This window comes from Coturnix japonica, chromosome 2 (genome assembly GCF_001577835.2).
Source record: "Coturnix japonica isolate 7356 chromosome 2, Coturnix japonica 2.1, whole genome shotgun sequence".
Taxonomy (NCBI): domain Eukaryota; kingdom Metazoa; phylum Chordata; class Aves; order Galliformes; family Phasianidae; genus Coturnix; species Coturnix japonica.
In genome coordinates this window covers 70,137,057-70,157,011 of record NC_029517.1, presented here as the reverse complement: position 1 = coordinate 70,157,011, position 19,955 = coordinate 70,137,057, and the positions used below count along the sequence as shown (strand labels likewise).

Here is a 19,955-nt window from a genome sequence, read left to right as displayed (position 1 = left end):
TGTTTCTTTCAGATATAAAACAAAACAAAGCAAAACAAACAACAATCAACACCTGCTGTAATAAATAAATAAATAAATAAATAAATAAATAAATAAATAAATGGGGTTGGGGAAAGGATTCTTTAAAATATGCTCTTTTTTTAACATGCAATGATTATGTAGTAAGAAAATTTGTCATGAAAGTTCTCATTCAGCAAAGAAAAGTCTCTTTCATTTGGTTTCAGCATTCCTCTCCTCACAAATACAGTGACATTCTAAATCAAGTGATGCTTAACAACTTCTTGCCAAACATTGACTAAAACTAATTATGCATTCATAATTTTCAGAAAGAAAATTAGTGTTTTCAGTGACATTTCTGTTTTGATAGTTAAAAACTGTGTCATCTCACCATATTTTCTCCAACAATAAAATTTTCCTTGAGCAGGTTTCTACATCATTTCAACATTTTAGCAAAAGGTAAGAAACATTTTTTCAGTGGAAAAGGGACCAAAAAAAGTAATCAAATACAAAACAGTTAAGCTATGAACTATGCAAAAACTTTTGAGACACGCAATGCTGTACAAAGTATATCAGTTCACAGTTCAAGATGAAAACTTAAATAAATTGCAACTGAACAAGTAGTTCGATGTACATAAGAGGGTTCTTTGTGCTATTTTTTTTTGGGGGGGGGGGGGAAAGCAAAAAAACAAAAAAAACACTTATTTTTACTGAGCCTGAGACAACCAGTCAAGTAACACAGACTTTCAAGTAACATCTAACCAGGATAGCTGACCCAGTAACACTGCATGAAAAAATAAAAAAAAGACTGTCCCAAACCAACTCCCTGTGGCCAACACCTAGAAAGCAAAAATACATAAGGATTAGATCAAAAGGAACTGACCTATTTTTTTTTTTCCCCTCTACATAAGCTTATTCCCTTTAGAAATTAGCAAAATACTTCCCTATTCAAAATTAGTAATCAGCAGCTGCAAGTCATCAAGATTTCTCCAGTGAGTCCCCCTCAGATGGCTTATTCTTTGAAGGGAAATCCAATTTCAATCACGCATTAAACATTTCCTGGTGACCCCATAGGGTACTTTTGAATAGCTTCCCCTGCTATCATCAAGAAAGGTGTGGACTTCAAAATCCTGGTGGAATTGAACCCAAATTCTGAATTGTTTCTTCAAGCGGTTGCCTATATACAACGAAGGATTAACCTTGTTTTACCACGTCTGTGGCTGGGAGACTGTTGTGCCTCATCCACACAGTGCTCGAAGTCCCTTCAGCACACTGCAGCCACCCATACACAGCTTTTGAGCATACAGCATTTGAGCAGGCATATTTAAGAATGAAGCAAGAACTCAGGTACTCCCAGCTTAGAGGGCAGCGGGCAGCCTGCTGGGGATTGCTAGGCAGCCCAGGCCTTCTGCTGGCCCCCGTGGCTTTCACCACAACTGGGGCTTTTGAGGGAGAAATGAACTCTCTGCAGTCTGTGCAGAGCCCTGTAAATGTAAAGCCCTGTTTCTGTAAATAAGGGATAATAACAGGGTCGCCCTATATTCAGAACACTCAGTGGATAGCTAGATGGTTTTATTTATTTCTTTATTTGGTTTTATTTTAATGGAGCTGACACAATCTGGCAACAATGCACTGTGTAAAAAGTGACATTTTGACTCTAAGGGAGGAATTATTTGCAATTTGTTTTGAACAGAAGCTTAGTTCATGTCAGATGTGAACCTCCAGACAATCATTAGTTTAAACTGCCTGCTATGTGTTTAAAAATTTCAGTCAATTTATAACTGATATGAATTGCAAATGGGATGGTAATAAGCCATTAGGGAACAACATATCTCTTTTTCACACTTGCAGCCCTCTGCTTTAAAGGGCTTCAACTACTGAAATATGAAAATACCATTTTAGTCATGCGCAGTATCAACAAACATGGATACTTTCAAGATGCAGAAATGGAATTTCTTGTAGAATCACTTGGAGAAGACTGGCAGCTGACACAGGAGCAAAGTAACATGGAACCTGAGCTGTGAATAGCAGGTAGTAGTCAGCTGCCCAATGAACAAATAGCCAGATTTGCTGATGGTGCTCTAACGCTGGGTATCTGACAAGCACTTTGGCTGCTGACTCGGGGGTCTGAGCCATTTCTTATCCTCTGTGAAACCACTTTTGTGAGTGAACATAGTCTTTGCATTGACAAAATATTTCTGCATAGTTACTCGTACATCCTCAATACTAATGGCTGATTCTCCAGTGCTCAAAGGAGTAAAAAGATAATTATTTTTGTCATTCTCATTCAAAATGGAGATCTACAGTAGATATTCTTTAAAAACAATTATAATCTGCACTACTAAACATAGAGCAAATGTATTATAGATGATAGCATTAAGCATCATGGCTCTTGTCTCAAATGTCTCAAATGTCTATTCCCACTGATTATATTATCATTATTTATATCACCATAAATTGCCTACTGGTTTATCATGTTTCGTGGATGAAAAAACTATCTTTAAGTATCCCTAATGCTAATTTATAGTTCTATAGCCACTCTTAAGTACCTGCCATTATTAGCTGAGGTTGGTTGTTGGTGGTTTTTTTCACTGACTAATAAAATTGGTATCGCTTGTATATATATGTATATGTATGTGTGTGTGTATGTATATATGTATATGTATATGTATATATATGTATAAATACAACTTCTGGAGGTCTTGATTCTAGACAATCTCTTTGTTGAGGGGAGACTAGCCCAGAGATGCCTACAGCAGCCTGCTTAACTGTAACAACTCTGCAGTCTTTCCCATAGGAGGTAGAGCAAACCAAAATGCTGTTGTGTTAGCACATATGCTGGACTGGATTTCTGCAGAATGCTCCTTCCTTCTTAAGACAGCTTTAAAGTGGACATTCCATCAATTCTTTCACGGCACATCCACTCAATCCCCTCTGCTTTTCCAAGATAGCACCATAAAATTGCTGACTGCAGGTGAATGTAAGTATTACACCACATCTTAGCTTTTCTATGGAGTTCATAACAGCTCCTGTACAGCTGGCAATATGCTAGAAAGCAGATTGCTTGCTCAGTGTTATTACTGACCTGATGTACAGCAGAAAGGAAATTGTCAAGGTCAGATAGGTCAAAGGTAGAATGTTGAGGCAGAAACTTGCCTTGCTTAAGAAGGGTAGAAGTAACAAGGACAAAGCAAGTAGGGAAAACCATGGGGTTAGATAACTGTTACAGGAACTTGATTAACTACTAGGGCTGAAAAACAAAATCCTCTATTTGTATTTCTCTGCCTCAGTCAGCACACATCCAAAACAACTATAACAAAGACTGATTCTACTGAGACTAGCTTTCATCAAGCCCTAAACTTTGGTGTGCTTATGCATATAAAAACATAAATGCATACATGATTTTGTTTTAAAACTAGCAAGAATTAATATTGTATAAATTTTAAAACCAAAGGGAAAACATATTTTCAATATTCAAATTTTCATATTAAAAACCTGTAGTAATGTGAATAAGCCTCAGAAAGGAAAAATCTGAGTTTTTGTTTGGTATTACTACAAAAACAGATGCACTTAAAATTACTCAAGCATAGAAACTACACAGATAATTCTCAACTACTGAAAGTAAAGAATTCCAAATTCCCAATTTCCTGGGAGCACAACAGATCATTCATCTTCGTCAAATCCCCATGAAGTAAATTAATCCTTTCCAATTATCCTTGCAATGCATATTTGGGATAACAGTTCTTTACTTTGAAATGCACATGACATGTGGAGCTTCCACTCATTTTAGTGAGATAAAAAGCACATTTCCAATTTGGATCTTTGAAAAAGTCTGACATTCAGTATTTATTATAATAGCAGAGATTAAGAACAGTCCTACTGAACACTAATATTTAAAGACGTATTTCTTTCAGAAGCAATATTATGGCACAGGACAATTAACATACTCCCAGAAGTATATACTTCAAGCAAAAACTATTTCCTGTGATAAATACAGAATTAAAAAAGGTATTATATGTTAATTCAGATGGAAATTTAGTAGTTACATACTTTCAAATCTAAACTCCAGCTTCTTACAATTTCCCCAGCAACTGCAAAACAATACGAAATCTGCATTCAAGGTTTTCGGTCATCACATTGGGTATGAGAAAAACAGCACACAGAAAAAGATGATCAGAATCTGCCAAAATTTAGTAGGGGAAAAAAATGTGGAAATCCTTTGTTCTCTGCATTTTTTATTTTTTTTTTCAGTGACGTCAGTATTTTTGTCTCCTACGATCAGGTATTCAATATTAATTCCTTCAATTACTCTGGTAAAGTCAGTACGTGCCACAGTGCATGCTTTAAATGTATTTTCTTTTCCATATATCATTTTCTTCATCACCATAAATGGTTTCTTGCATGTACAACTCACCCCTTGCACATACTGGCAGATCAAATGTGTATATTACATAGGGAAAGTGTTGAAATTTACATATCTGCTCCACTGAAATTTGAAAACTGAATTCCAAGGGGAAGGTTCTTATGCTTATTTGACATGTGGCACAGGCCAAAGATCTGCAGTTGTATTTACTGAAAGGAAAGCAACATAAACAGGGAGAGAGAAAGATATGAGCAACTTGAGAGAAGTGTTTTCTTGGACTTTCAGTCATGTGTGTTTGATTGTCATATACTTTTTTTGTGTCAGATATTTGGCTATCTAAATATTACTTTTCGCATAACACAGTTCTGAGAGAATATAGTATAAATGATCATAAATCAGTTATGAAAAGATAGTCATGTGAATGGCATCTCAAAGACAAACAATAATTTCTAGACTTTAATTGAACATGATACAAACACAGAATAATATTTTGGTTTGGCTAAAGAAGAATTCTACAGGAATCATAAGCTTCGCCCTACGTTCCTTACCTATGTCAATATTCCTACTGAATTAAATGGGATGCTTTATGTATACTACTTGCTCTGAAAGTAATTCCTCCTAATTATTTGCATGGAAACTACAATGAATACGAAAAGCACAATAACATTATATGATGGAGAAGATTCTTGGCTACAAAACACTATTTTTCAACATAATCACCACCATGAGCTATGCTTTTTTACTACGATGAACAAGAGACTGCACACCATGGTCCTAACAGTCTGCACCAGCACTGGTGACCCACTGTTGCTGTTACTACTGTTGAAATGCACCACCCACCATGTCACTGTGTTCATATTCACTTCTTAGTCTCCTTGAACATTCAGCAAGCATTGATGAATGTCAACAGGTGAATTTTTTCCATGTGGAATAACTCAACCGCAAACCTTTGCCTTATACATTATTTACATATGTTGTTGTCTTCATGGAAACAAGCAGGAGGCATTACTTTTGGAGCAAACTACATGCATGCTTCACCATGGCTGGCTCTATTACCTGTATGAGGCTCAGAACTGAGGTTGTTCACCATATTGATCATAAAACAAAACTATAACCGAGGATTATCCTCTTCTGTCTTATGCAAATTCTTTTGGCTTGTGGCAAAGATATTAGCATGCCATAGAAGAGCAGTCTATAAAATTGCCAGGAGGTAGAGAAGAAAGATATTGCAAGGATATCATCTGAGGGAAAAACAAGTGAAAACAGGTCTCAGTGATATGCAAATCAAGCCTTGAGAAACAGTCCACAAGTGAAGATCCCTGCAGGGATCTTTTAAATTGAAATGATTTTTAATCAATAAAGTCAAAGTTCAAAATAAAAGAATTTGGCCCTTGACTCTAAATCTGTCTGATTCATTATTAATAGTTATTTAAGAAGTTTTCTAACCGGTAGTTCAAAGTATGAACCTATTGTAGAAATGACCTCATACAATAAAAATATACATTCAGTATTTTAAAAGATTTTTACAACAGAAAAACAGAACATGTAAAGAAAAGCGCTATACACCGAGATTCATCCTAATTCTTGCAAAGAGCAGCATATTTTTGTCCCAGCAAGCCTAGAGGGAAAACAGAAATTTTGGAGCAGAAGTCCAACCCCTTATAGTGTTGCTGTTCAGTATTCAGTGAACCCAAATGAAGTCCATCCAAGTTGTCTTGCTGCTGAATCCATTCTATGTTTGCTATGTTAGATCAAACTTGTCATCCCTGCCTTAGAGTTGGAGCTGAATGTTCTGTTGAAAACAAGAGGTAATGCATAAACAGACTTGAAATTGAGCATACAAAATTCCGTACTAACATGTGGAAGAGCTTCTTTATGGCAAGGGTGACAGAGCATTGGAACAGGTTGTCCAGACAGGTTGTGGATTCTCTTTCTGTGGAGACATTCAAGACCTGCCTGGACAGCTACCTATGCAACATACTGTAAGGTATTTGCTTTAGCTGGGGCTTTAGACTTGATGATCGCCTGTGGGCCCTTCCAACACCAGTAAATCTGTGATTCTGTGTGATTCTGTGATTGAACAGAGCCTCATGAGGCTTCCACAAAGGAAAGACAGAAATGTCAAGGCAGTTTGCTTCCTACAGCTACCTCCTGAAGGCAGGAAAGTGGGAATCTGCATGCAGAATCTCTCCTACATGCGTATCTACAGAATTCAATCCTGCTCACCATTTTCTGAAAATGATTTTTATTCATTCAAAGAATGAGACATGACAGAATGCATGTGGATATGAGATAACATGTGCCTCAGGGCTAGTAGCAGTAGGAAGGTGAAGGCAACAGCCCTAGATGTGAAGGTGAAGACAGTGATGCAAAGTGCAGTTCATCTCAACGCAGCATAAACCCTGAAGCCTCATTACTGTGAACATAAGTCTTGAATGACCAAAAAGAAAAAAAGGAAAAACATAATTTCCCTGATGATTCTGCATAATGTTCTGTCTTCACTGTCACACATGTCCTTTGCTTCAGACTCTGTTGAAGTGGTATGCAGGTGGGATTTGCTTTCAGCTGACTTTTATTTTCATTCTCTTTCATTAATGCACAATACTAAACTGACTTCTTGTTTCCCTAATGTGTCCAAGCTTTCAAGTTCTCACATGTGCACAGCTTTCTCCTCAATGTTATGACAGTTTTAAAGAAACATGGGATTGACCCTGAAAAAAAGAGCTTCTATGAATTAATCTGGTATTTGTGTTTTTGAGAGCATGCTTCAGAATGAAGTATCAAGTCATACAGGGAGTAGTTCCTGCGGTGGATTTTAACACTCATAGATCAATATGATCAATAGACAGATCATTCCTAACAAGTGGTATTTACAAGGTTTTGTTTTGTTGTGTTTTGTTTTTATTTAATCATTTAGCAAAATACAAGCTTGCACAAAAGATGAAAATCCATTTCTACACAGACTGAGAGGTCAACAGCATAGCTGAGTGTTCTGACATTGGCCATTCTGTAGCTAGGCCATGTCTGACAAATAGAATATAACTAAGAAAAGGGGAATGTGATCTGAAATATGAAGGAGTTTTTCCAAGGTAATAGCTCTAAGGATAAGATATACACTGGAGAAAGGTTTTATCTGGCTATGTATCTCTGTGTCTCATAGGACTCCAGTATATACCACTTCTAGATACCAGGACTTATCTCATCTTTAATATTCTAATTTCAAGATTAAGATTCATTCACACAGCAGTACTAAAAAAGGTGACCAGTTTTCCAAATTCAAGAATGTAGATGGTGAGATTGCAAAGCAACTTGCAGCAGGTGGACCTGGTGTGACCAGTGCCAATAAGGATGGACTTTAGCAGGCAATCAGGCAAGCAGAAAGTAGCAGTAGGCCACATCATTTCCTGTTGAAAATGATGGAGAAATGTCAAGAGTTCAGGGGTAGTTATGGAGCATCCATGAGCCAGAAGATTGTGGGGATGGATATGCATACTAAGGGTTAATTTTGAACAGAGCTGTACACTTTGCTAGCATATAAGCTTAACATACTTAATCTGGTGATTTATGCAATGTAGAATACAGAAGCATAAATGTCTATCTTCTGGCACCTAAGTCCATTAACATTAGAATTAGGCACATCATCTATATCCAGTATGCATTACTTTACTTATGATTATATATTTATTCCTTTATCAGATTTTTGTTTAAATGAGCTCCACCGAACACAAAAGACCTGAATAATTTGATGTGTAATAAATGTGTCCTCGTAGCCTTATTATTCCTTAAATAGAGGAAAAAATATGTCTAGATTAGCTCAAATGACAATTCCCTATCTTACATTAGGTTCACTAAGTTACAGTGGAAAACATTCATGCAATCCCAAATGAAAGAGTTAAAAAAAATGACAGAAGGTATAGTTAATTAGTTGACTGGATTATTCGATCCTTGCATAAAGGCATGAGCTCAGCTTTAGTGAAGAAGTAAGCACTGACAGAAGTGAATGCCTTCTTTAAACATCTTAGACTCTTGTCAAAATTATAATTGCAATGATTTCCTGTATTTGGTATAACAGAGGGCAGATCTTTTTTCTCCTGATAGGAGTTATTCAGTTAGAAAGGGGAAATGAATAAACTGAATAAAACACAAGTGTATGACATGCTTTAGTACTGATTGCATTAGGTACTGAACGAAACACCTTGAAAAAGCAATGTTCCTTATGTTAAAGGCACTTACTTATAGTATGAGAGGGACAAAAATGACAAACAGAAAGACAGACAGATGGAAGAACAAGGAAACAGTGACACAGTTGGCCAGCCTGACAGGCAGCATTGTCAGTAGATCCCTAGCATGACAGCTGTCAAAATTTTATTAAAATTCACAGTAAAAGAAAGTTTTACAGAGGCAGCTGAGTAAAATCTCTTACAAAAGCAGTGAGGTGAAGCGGGCTAAAAATCAAAAATATGTGAGACAAATCAGAATGAGATTTTTTTGTTTCTTTGTTTTTTTCTCTTGTACACTTTCCTTCTGAGGGAATAAAAAATAAGAAAGAAAATGGTTTATTTTCCAGATGTCTGGATCCATACCACAGTACGATACACTTTCTTTTCATTCACTGATGTTCTATATTCATTGTCTTAATCCAACTGAAGAAACCTTTTTCTTATTTGAAATTCCCCTATTGATGTGTAATGCTTATAAGAAAAAAGCTGCTTTTCCTCTGAACACGTTTACCACTTTCGGTCACATCAGACAATTTCAGAGTGTCAAGCGTATAGGAAATATGGCTTTGTTCACATGATAGGAAGGCCCTACGGAGGGATAACTGGATTACTAGGCTGGGACCAATGGGATGAAGTTCAACAAAACTAACTGCTGAGTCTTGCCTTTGGTCACAACAACCCCAGGCAACAATACAGGCTTGGGGCGGAATGACTGGAAGACTGTGTGGAAGAAATAGATCAGGAAGAATTAGTGGACGCTCAGCTGAACATGATCCAGCATTGTGCCCAGGTGGCAAGAAAGCCAGTAGCATCCTGACTTTTATCAGAAGTGGTGTTGTCATCAGGAGCAGGGAAGTGATCATCCCTCTGTACTCAGCCCTGGTGTGGCTGCACCTCAAGTACTGTGTTCAGTTTTGGGCTCATCACTACAAGAAAGAGATTGAAGCCCAGTAGCATGTCAAGAGAAAGGCAACAAAGCTGCTGAGGGTTTTGGAGCACAATTCTTATGAGGAGCATCTGAAGGAGCTGGGATTGTTTAGTCTGGAGAAGAGGAGGCTCACTGGAGACTGGAGACCTCATCACTTTCTACAGGAACCTGAAGGAAGGTTGTGGTGAGTGGGGGTCAGCCTCTTCTCCCATATAACTAGGGATAGGACTAGAGAGAATGACCTCAAGTTGTGCCAGGGGAGATTCAGGTTGGATATTACAAATTAATTATCTGAGAGAGTAGTCAGGCACTGGAACAAGCTGCCCAGGGAGGTGGTGAAGTCACCATCTCTGAAAGTGTTCAAGAAATATAAATAAATTAAATATAATATAAAAAGAAATATAAATATATATATTATATATATTATATTATATATATATAAATAAATAAAGTTTAATAAATTTTACTTCTCAGAAAGGGTAGTTAGGCATTGGAATGCAATGCCCAGGGAGGTGGTGGAGTCACCGACCATGGGAGTGTTAAAGAAATGTCTGGATGTTGTGCTGATGAATATGATTTAGCTGGGAAGTATTGGTAATGGTTGGACTAGATGATCTTCTAGGTCTTTTCCAACCTTGATAATTCCGTGATTCTGTGATTCTGTGAAATGTTTAGATGTTGATCTGAGGGACATAGTTAAGTGAGTAATGTAGGTGATAGGCAGACAGTCGGACTTTTCCAACCTTGGCGATTCTATGATTCAGCAACTACACTGTGAAAATACCTGTGAAGAAGTAGAAACAGATTCCTACCCATAGCCAGTTCTGCATGCAGAAAAGTGATTAAAAGAATAAGCGAAAGAATTCCAGAAAATCAAAAGATATTTAAGGAATAAAAAAATAAATGATTTTCTGTGAAATTCAGATGGGATGTGATCGTGTTATTCGTGACTATTCTAGGACAGTGCTCTGAAAATAATGCTTCCTATTTATGCTGGCCCATTACATCAGAGGTGGATGTTGGTGGTATGGTAGTAGAGGCTGAAACTTCCCACCAATATTTTGTTATATTTTGTTTATGTGAGACAGATGGCAGCAGAGACAGACAGAATACCATCTGACATGGAAGGGCCTATGAAGCAAAGGTGTGTCACTGAATTCCTTCGTGCGAAAAAAAATGATACCCAGTGGTATTCATTGATACCTGAGAATTTGGCTCTATCAGATAATGCAGTTGTGTTCTTTTCCATGGAAACAAATAGGAGGCATTACTTTCGGAGTGACCTACATACAAACACTACCCCCTTTCAGCATCCATTTTGAAAATAAATCTAAGCAGCAAAAAATCAAATCTGATCTTTGAAATGGTGGTGTTATGACCCAGAAGCTGGTCTGAAATCCTGTCAGTAATCTTTCTAGCTATATGCAGAATGATATAGTTTTAATAAAGCTCATGAAGATTTCATAAGATAGTTCTTCATTTATTAAACCATAACTAAATGATACAGACTTTCCAAAACAAGGCACCATCATTTAGCTCCTCATTTCGTCTCCAGAACTCATTATGACAATATTTTCAGCCAGATTAAATTCACTTAAAATACACATTTAAACAGTATGCTACTCTGTCGGCAAAGACTGAATATAAAAAAAGGTAGACTCATGTAAAACAAGGTTTTCAAAATGAAGAAATATTGAAATTAGCATTGCTGCTTGTTTCCCTTTACTGTTCACTCCCTCCCAACTATTCTGTCTGTAAAACTGAATGAAGAACAGAAAATCGAATGTGTAGAGAGTCTACTATTGATCTAAATGAGTAACAGGATGTCCTATAGAGTAACAGAAACACTGGGGGAAGGAGTCGGGAAATAAGTTAAGAAAGGAAGAATTATTCCTAGTGGAAGCTACTCTTGCCTCCTTAGGATTCAGCATCTTAGATTTATGTTTGTCCTCTCACACTGATCTGCCTCATTCCCATTGTTTTGTTTATGCTATTACCCCGCAGGCCCTTGCAAAAAGGTGTAATTTGTATCCTCTTTAGAAAAAATACTGTATCAGTATCAGCTGTGTTATTTCAGGTAATCCAGGTTGAAGATCTCTATATGACTTCTAAATGAAAAAGAATAAAATAAACAAAATAAAATAAACTATTATGTAGATTTTAGCAAGCATGAATACATTTGGTATTAAAGAGTACCGTTCCTCTTTTCACACCATGGCTGCACAAGAACACAATTTGTAGCTGCTGCTTCAGGGATATATCGGGTAAAAACTGGCTCACTGAATCTGATGATGCTTCTCACTTGCAAAAGAGCAGCAGCTTGACATATCACAAGTCCCCATGCTATGACAAGCACAGGAAAATACTGACATCTTGTCAATAACTCCTGACCCTGCATTATGCAGCACTATGCCAGCAAAACTACTCAAGTGGCTAAGTCATTTTCCAAAACTCTCCCAGATAAGAATCAGGTATTGTCCTTGTCCAGTGGAGACAGTTGAATATATTATATTAATACTGGTATCTTCTAAAACATATCCTGAGACTTAAAAGGCCACTGTTTGAATAAATTCATCAACAGATTTTGGTGTTTTCCTGCATGATTGTATTCTTTTGTATCTGTAATACATCAGTTGTCTAAAGTAGTCCACCAAGCTGTCATTCCCCTCCACCTAGAACAAAAGTTAGTCTAGTACACTGAACTGTGCCAGCATTCTTAGACCAAAGCACTGCTGATGCTTTACTTGCTGATATCATGCTGACGAGTTCAAAAGGTTCCAGACACTTTGCAATATTATTTGCCATCTCCAACGACAACATCCATCAGTGGACACGCTATAAGAACTGTGCAAACCTTTTACTAATCAATGTTTTGATAAATGACTCCTAAATTTGTTAACTAAAAAGCATTTAATTAAGGTCTCATCATTCTGTTTTGCTCTCCACTGGTAAGACATTCTGTTGTTTAAAAAAAAAGAATTCTTTCAGCGTCAGTATTCCTAAGATTATTGATAAGAGATGGTCTTTAGTCTTTAGGCACTGCCCTGCAGATACCAATCTAAGCATTTTTAAATGCCAAAACATTATCTAGCTTCCATTTAGTATTCCCAAAACTGCAGACAATGTTTCCCACCCAAGAGTTAAGAGTTAGGCTTTAGAATTTCAGCTACATAAGAAAGGTATATCTAACTTCTACTAATACTCAATTCCAGTCTACCATGAGAAAAATCAGAAGAATATTCTGATATTTTTGAGAACCGATCACTGATAGAGATCATAAACAAATAAGTATCTGTCTTTGAATACATCCCATTTCTCACTTGTACAAAGGCAAAACAAGTATTTTCCTTCTATTTAGTTTTCCAAAGCCCTAGGCTTTACACATAGGGCAGTTGTTAAAAGGAATATACTACTGCTTGCAAGGAAGATATTAATACTGCCCTAAAGAATTTGTGCTCTAAATTGGGTGCTGGCAGCATAATACAAATATGTATTTGAGCAGGCAAATTTGAGAAGTGAAAGCCTACATTTGAGGGACAAGCAGTGCTTTACGTGGGAGCTGAACTACTGGTTCACTCTAAAGAACAAACTAGTTTTGAACAGTGACCTGTGGGAGAAGTACATTACAAAGATCATTAGAGATGAGCAGCTCTCACATTCCCAGGTCTCCTGTATTACTAGCAGGCAGCTTCAAGAAGTTTTTTATTTGACAAAACAAATAAGAGAACCAACAACAACAAAAAAAGTAACATAATTTATCTTAAATTTATTTACATTAGAAAGGCTTGATTTTACCTTCAAAAGTCAAGACCACGGATTTTTGAAAGAATTTATTTTTAGGTACATTTCTGCCAACAAACATTTTCTGTGACATAAATAGTTGTTCTGTGAAGTCAGACTGTCTTGTAGCATATACTTCTCTCAGCAGAATTATAACACTACTCAAAACTCTCCACAGAGCACAGTTGCTTTAGAAAGTAATGTTACTCTGTTTGAGAGAAAAGATGGTACAAGGCAGAAGGACATAATGCAAGCGCCTCAGACTTTTTAGAGGAAAGGTTTAGAGTGAATGCATATTGCTTCTGAAATTTGACCCTAAAGTCAAACAGTTAAGATTGACATGCTTGGCTTTTTTTATAGCTATTCATTATATTTTTTAGCTAATGTGTTTGTTGCTTATTTTTATTGTTTCAGTGTAGTAGCTTTTAATCAGAATCAAATAGTTAAATACTCTTTTTTCCAACAGAACTCGTGCATCTATCAGTCTTACTCAAGAGCATGAATTTTATCCACATAATTATGAGTAACTGATTAGGTTTTCTGCACGTCTGGGATCCAGCTTTTCAAGGTTTCCTCTGTTCCTTATATTGGATAAGTAGAAAGCAAAAGCATTTCACTGAATGTCCATCTATATTGTTTTTCAAGGTAACAAGCATTTTCCACAAGCATTTTCCTCCTTCACATTTTCTGCTGGATCCCTCGCTTTGTCTTTGTCCCTGAGAATTATACTCTTGGAAGTGTTTTCCACCCCACCTCTGGATTTTGTAGCCTCACCAACACCTAGATGAACTCAGTTCCTCTGCCTCCATCTTATGTGTACATAAAACATTAACATATATTACCTGTATATAAACCTTTTTCATTAAACTGATTGTAATAATTTTTATTACTTTTAAGGGAAGTGATTCAGACCTGGCTTTAGGGAAAGTAACATCCATTCTGTGATTCTGTGATTTTTATATTTCAATCCTATTTTCCTGAGCAAAAATGATGGAGATTATTATTTTCATCATATCACCTTTTATTATGTGATGTTTGATTACTAAAAAACTGTGACGGTTTTGAAAAATACTGTTTACACAATGCTGCCTAATTAATATCCTTGATCTATGTAGCTCACTCTGAAAGTAATGCTTCCTATTTATTTACGTAGCAAATGCACCAGATACAGGGAGCACAATGATAGTATTTGATAAAGCAAATTCTAAGCTAGAAAATGCTATTTTTCAACATAGTCACTACCACGAGCTCCACATTTTCACCATCCATGGACAATAGCCTGCATGCTGCATTTCTAAAGATATGCAGCAGAAGAGGCAACTCACTCTCGCTGTCAACACTGCTGAAACACACCACCCACTGCCCCATTTTTCTCACATCCACTCTTTGGTTTCCATAAACATTCAGCAAGCATGGATGAATGTCAGTGGGTGTAATGTTTTCCAGGTGGAGGAATACACAGTGGCACACCTTTGCTTCATATGCACCTCCATGTCAGACTGCCCCTCCACTGCCCTCTGCCACATAGCAACGAAACATAATGGAATACTGGTTGGAAATTTTAGCCTCTACTGCCATACCATCAGCATTTGTCATTGGCCAACATAAAAAAATAGGAGGCATTATTTTCAGAACAGCCCTCATACATCCTTAATAATGGGGTAGCAGTCCAAAAATAGGGTTGAAAGATCAATATGATTATCAGTTATTCATGGAGAACTGGAAAGAGCAATCGAAGAGGATGTGAATTATTATCTGTATCTGTTTGGGCTCAGAAGAAAGAGAGCCTTTCCATAAAATCAGCTTAGAAGGATGAAAAAGAATCCCCTTGTTTAGCACTGTCTGAGACAAAACCAAATAGAGTTACTGCTGCAAATACACTCCTCTACTGGCATGCAGGAAAACATTACAGATCCTCAAGAGGAAGTAGTGGGAGTTTTTTATAACTTCAAAATAAAATAAAATAAAATAAAATAAAATAAAATAAAATAAAATAAAATAAAATAAAATAAAATAAAATAAAATAAAATAAAATAAAATAAAANTTATTTATTTTATTTATTTTGTAAGTTATAAAAAACATCCCACTACTTTCTTGAAGGATCTGTAATGTTTCCTGCATGCCAAGTAAGAGGGAGTGTATTCTTGCAGGCAGTAACCTCTATTTGGTTTGTCTCAGACAGTGCTAAACAAGGGGAATTCTTTTTCATCCTTCTAAAGCTGATTTTATGGAAAGGCTCTCTTTCTTCTGAGCCCAAACAGATACAGATAATAATTCACATCCTCTTCGATTGCTCTTTCCAGTTCTCCATGAATAACTGATAATCATATTGATCTTTCAACCCTATTTTTGGACTGCTACCCCATTATTAAGGATGTATGAGGGCTGTTCTGAAAATAATGCCTCCTATTTTTTTATGTTGGCCAATGACAAATGCTGATGGTATGGCAGTAGAGGCTAAAATTTCCAACCAGTATTCCATTATGTTTCGTTGCTATGTGGAAAATAAAATAAAATAAAATAAAATAAAATAAAATAAAATAAAATAAAATAAAATAAAATAAAATAAAATAAAATAAAATAAAATAAAAACCCTGTGTTTACCCTTGCTATAGTCTCAAGCCTCACCGAAACCTTACCAATGATAAAAGGGAGGGCTGTTGAGGTGGGACTTGTGATTTTGGGATCCTTGGAGATAATGTCTGCTATTCCATATGGAGCCATTTCTCTCCCTGTATGCTCTCTACTGACCCACTTATGGGAGTGGGTGGAAGGTTGAGGAGAAGTCAAGTCCTTCTCAAGAACAACAAAGGAGGCCTTTGTGAAGCAACATAGATGCTGAAGTCCTAAGGAAGGTCCTAAGGGATTGAAACCAGTGAAAGAAGATATCATTTGGTCCTCCAAACACAACAGTGGAAACAAAATACTTTTCCTTTACTCAATATTTAAAATATTAAAAGTTTGCAAATTCCCCAAAATGGAATCCAATTATCCTTACAAACAGAGTCTGATTTCCCCAACTCTCTGAGCCACTGGTGCTCAGCAGCTGGCTGAGCTGTTTTGCACTCTAGAATCTAGGACAGCTGACTGTCAACAGATTTACTTTGCTGAGAGGATTTGCTGGTAATTTTGTCCAGCTTCTGTCTTCCAATGACAGTCAATATTTTCCAAGTAAACTCATCCATGAATTCATGTAAAGGCCTGATTTAAAGCATTAGGCACTGACACATCTCCTTTTAGTGCTTTAGATACAGTCCTAGGTCCACTAAGAGGTAAGCATTTTGGTGGAATGCAGTGATCACTTATGTGCTATTAAAGTAATGTAGCCAGTTGAGCACCTTAAAATGCTGACGTGTTACTCTCTGAATGTCTTCTGTTTTAGTGATCAAAAACTGGCAGCAGAGTTATTTGCTAGAAAAAGCATAAAAGTATCTGACCATTGCACAGTAATGCAACAGCGCTGCTCTTGCTCCATGATTGTCTCAATGATAACTAAGGAACAAAATCAGTATATCTTTATTGAGAAGCTAGCGACAAGATGAGGAGGGGAAGGGAATACAGAAAGGAGGAAAGGGAAGAAGAAAAGTACTTCAATCAATCACTTATCAGACCTTTGCTGGTCCACCTGTACCTTTGCGAACCCGAATAACTCACTGAGGTGACACATGCAGTTCACTATTCTCCGGCTAAAGCCATGATTGTCAAATAGTATTCAGAGTAGGGTGCTAAACTCAAACTATTGATGTGCTGGCCACAGATATCCTGTGCAATGGTATTTTTGTCAAAACACTGTTCTTTCTAAATATGCTTAAGATCAAATTAGTATCATTAGCAGCAATCAGCAGGTGGATAAAAGTGTATGATGTCATTTAATTAATGATGATTCACAATTCTATCTTTCTGACAAAAGACAGACCAGGCAGAGTCTCTGAAATGCTTGAACTCTGTTTTGTGCCATGGTAAACATGTACCAACTGTTGGAAGTGATCTTGATTGAGTAAAGCTATTGTAAAATCCTTATCTTCTCTCTCTCATCCATAACACATAATGATATGCTCTATTTGTTCTATATATATTTTGAAAAGATACTTACAGCATTTAAACTGTCTCAAATCACTTGTCAATAAAGCACAATGGTTCTGATTACTAGGAGATCTGCTTACTGCCATATAATCTGTGTAAGGTCTCACTTATGCAAAACAGAACCATTCAAATGTTCTCAACTATGACTACTGAGATAATGTTCACTATTGCAAGATCTAGGTCACTCTTATGTTAAAGCTGAGTCATGCTACCAGACATATTTGCTAGTCATACAAACACCTTGCAGACAAAAATAACTGCAATTTCCCCTCTAAATAAGTTTTAAGGACTTTTGAAATGTAGGGATGGTAAAAATAAGTTGCACTCCACCATGATGCACTGTAGTGTGCAACTTCACAGAGGTTGTGGATGCCCCTTCTCTGGAGGGATGGGAAGCCTGGTCTAGTGGTTGGTGACCCTGCCCATGACAGGGGGGTTGATCTTTGAGGTACTTTTCAACCCAGGACATTCTATGATTTTTCCTGCAATGTGTGAAATTTGTTGTGAAAATCATTTAGTCCTTTTTTGCAATGGAAACTAGTGCAACATTTACAGGAGCAAATTACAGAATAATTTCAGAATGGATACTCAGAGTAAATAATAATGTGTGTGAATTAAATACTGGAATAAATGTTAAGCAGTAAAAATATCTTAAATCTAATGGTGTAGAAAGAGATTTCTTCATTCAGGCATCTGTTCATTTATATCAAATGGTTTTGCTCCTCTGTCACTGAGTTATTTTTAACTTTTCTTTCCCCTCTCTCAAAATCTGCTCACTCAAATAGTCTCAGTTTGACATATCACTGCAATATACTTCTGCTACAGTTTAGAAAGTAGACAGAATTCACTCAGTCAATGAATAACACAAAGTGGTGACCAGATTGTACTTCCACACAGAACTGCCCCTTCTGGGCAGAAAGTATTCACAGTCCAGATTTCCAGAATGATATCTTTTTCTACTTTTCCCAAGCAAAATAAATGCCTCTCCCTCCCTCTATTTTTTTTTTTTCTTGTCTCCTGTTATGAGAGTATTCATAATATTATCTTCATCTCTAAGAAAATCCATATCACGCTGTGGTTATTCTTCTTGGGCTTTCTTATTTTTGCTAAGAGAAGAGCATAACTCAGCCCGGAAAGCAAATGGGATCCTGGGCTCCATCAGGAGAGGGGTGGTCAGCAGGGATAGGGAGGTGATCGTCCCTCTCTCTACTTCTGCTCTGTGAGGCCCATCTGGAGTACTGTGTCCAGGTGTGGACCCTCAGACAACAGAGTATGAGAATTTTGGAAAGGGTCCACGAGGGAGGCGCCACAAAGATGCATCAGGGGGCTGAGTCACTCCCCTTGAGGACAAGCTGAGGAGTTGGGTTTGTCCGCCTGGAGAAGAAAGGTTGCGGGGTGCACCTCAGCAGCCTTTCAGTACTGAAGGGATTACTCCCAGGTAAGGGAGTAGAACTTCTTCGAAAGGGCTGATAAAGCGGACAGGGAAATGGTTATTAAGTGAAAGGAGGAAGATTTAGTTGGATTAGGGGAAAGTTCTTTATTAGAAGATGGTTAGTCCTGGAACTAGGCTGCCCAGGGAGTTTGTGGATGCCCCATCCTTGGAGGTGTCAAGGCCAGTTGGACGGGCCCTGAGAAACCTGATCTAGTAAAATAATGTTTTGGTGCCCTGCTGATGCAGGGGGGTTGGAACTACATGATCCTTGAGGTCCCTTCCAACCCGGGTAATTCTGTGATTCTGTGATCTTTATTTATACCAAGAGACAAGTATACCATCTTCCTATGAACTGAAGATACTGCTAGAGTTACAAACACAGAGAAGGGAAACAGATTACTTGTTGTGGATAATATAGCTAGATATCACCCTGAAGTAGAACAATTATCCTATGGTACATATATCAAAATGCCTCAAATTTCCAGCATCTTCTGAGTCACTAAGTTTATTTAAAACAGTTTGCGATCACTAAGTTTAAGAAGTAAAATATAAAAGACATTTGATTTTACTTTTCTAGAAAAAAAAAAAACAAAACTAAATAAGAATACTGCTTTAAATTACAGTATGTTTTAATTTTTTATTAGATATTTTCTTTTATTTTCAAGGGCCAGGTTTCAAAACAGCCTTTCAAAAGTACCTAGTTTTAAGACAACCAAGCAAAAGTTAGGTCATGGTTCTGGCCAAAGAGATAGCTATATCCATAAGCAAAGCAATATTTCAGTATCTATGTAACCTAATTTGTTAACACAGGTATTAAGTACAACAAAAGCAAGTAGAAATCTGAAACTCAAGCTTTTTTAGTCACTGCACAATTCTACACACAAGGTATGGCACTCTGCATCAACGGGGAAAAGACTACTACAGAAAAAACTCCTTTTGTCAAGATAAGTTAATGTTCTGATCTTCAGCAAAGATATGCAGTAATTTTGAAGGTTCTATCTTATTGCTTCCTGCAAATGGTTAATAATACTTGCGGAAACTCCTTCCAACTACATAGACAATGCTTAGAAGGATTCTTACACTGCCATCTTTATCCACAATGATCCTTGCTCTTCAAAATTAAAAAAAAAAAAACAACAAAACAAAACAAA

General features: G+C 36.9%; 1 long non-coding RNA gene across 6 annotated transcripts in view; it reads right to left on the bottom strand.

The window, feature by feature from the left end:
• Positions 1 to 661: 661 nt before the first annotated feature.
• The window catches only part of LOC107309733, a 269,937-nt gene continuing 250,643 nt past the window's right edge, over positions 662 to 19,955 (bottom strand). For 4 of the 6 annotated variants that reach the window (XR_004306132.1, XR_004306135.1, XR_004306136.1 and 1 more), the window contains one exon: positions 662 to 6,152. This is a non-coding gene — a long non-coding RNA (uncharacterized LOC107309733). The remainder of the gene's footprint in view (positions 6,153 to 19,955) is intronic. The other 2 variants (XR_004306137.1, XR_004306134.1) reach the window with 2 other exon arrangements.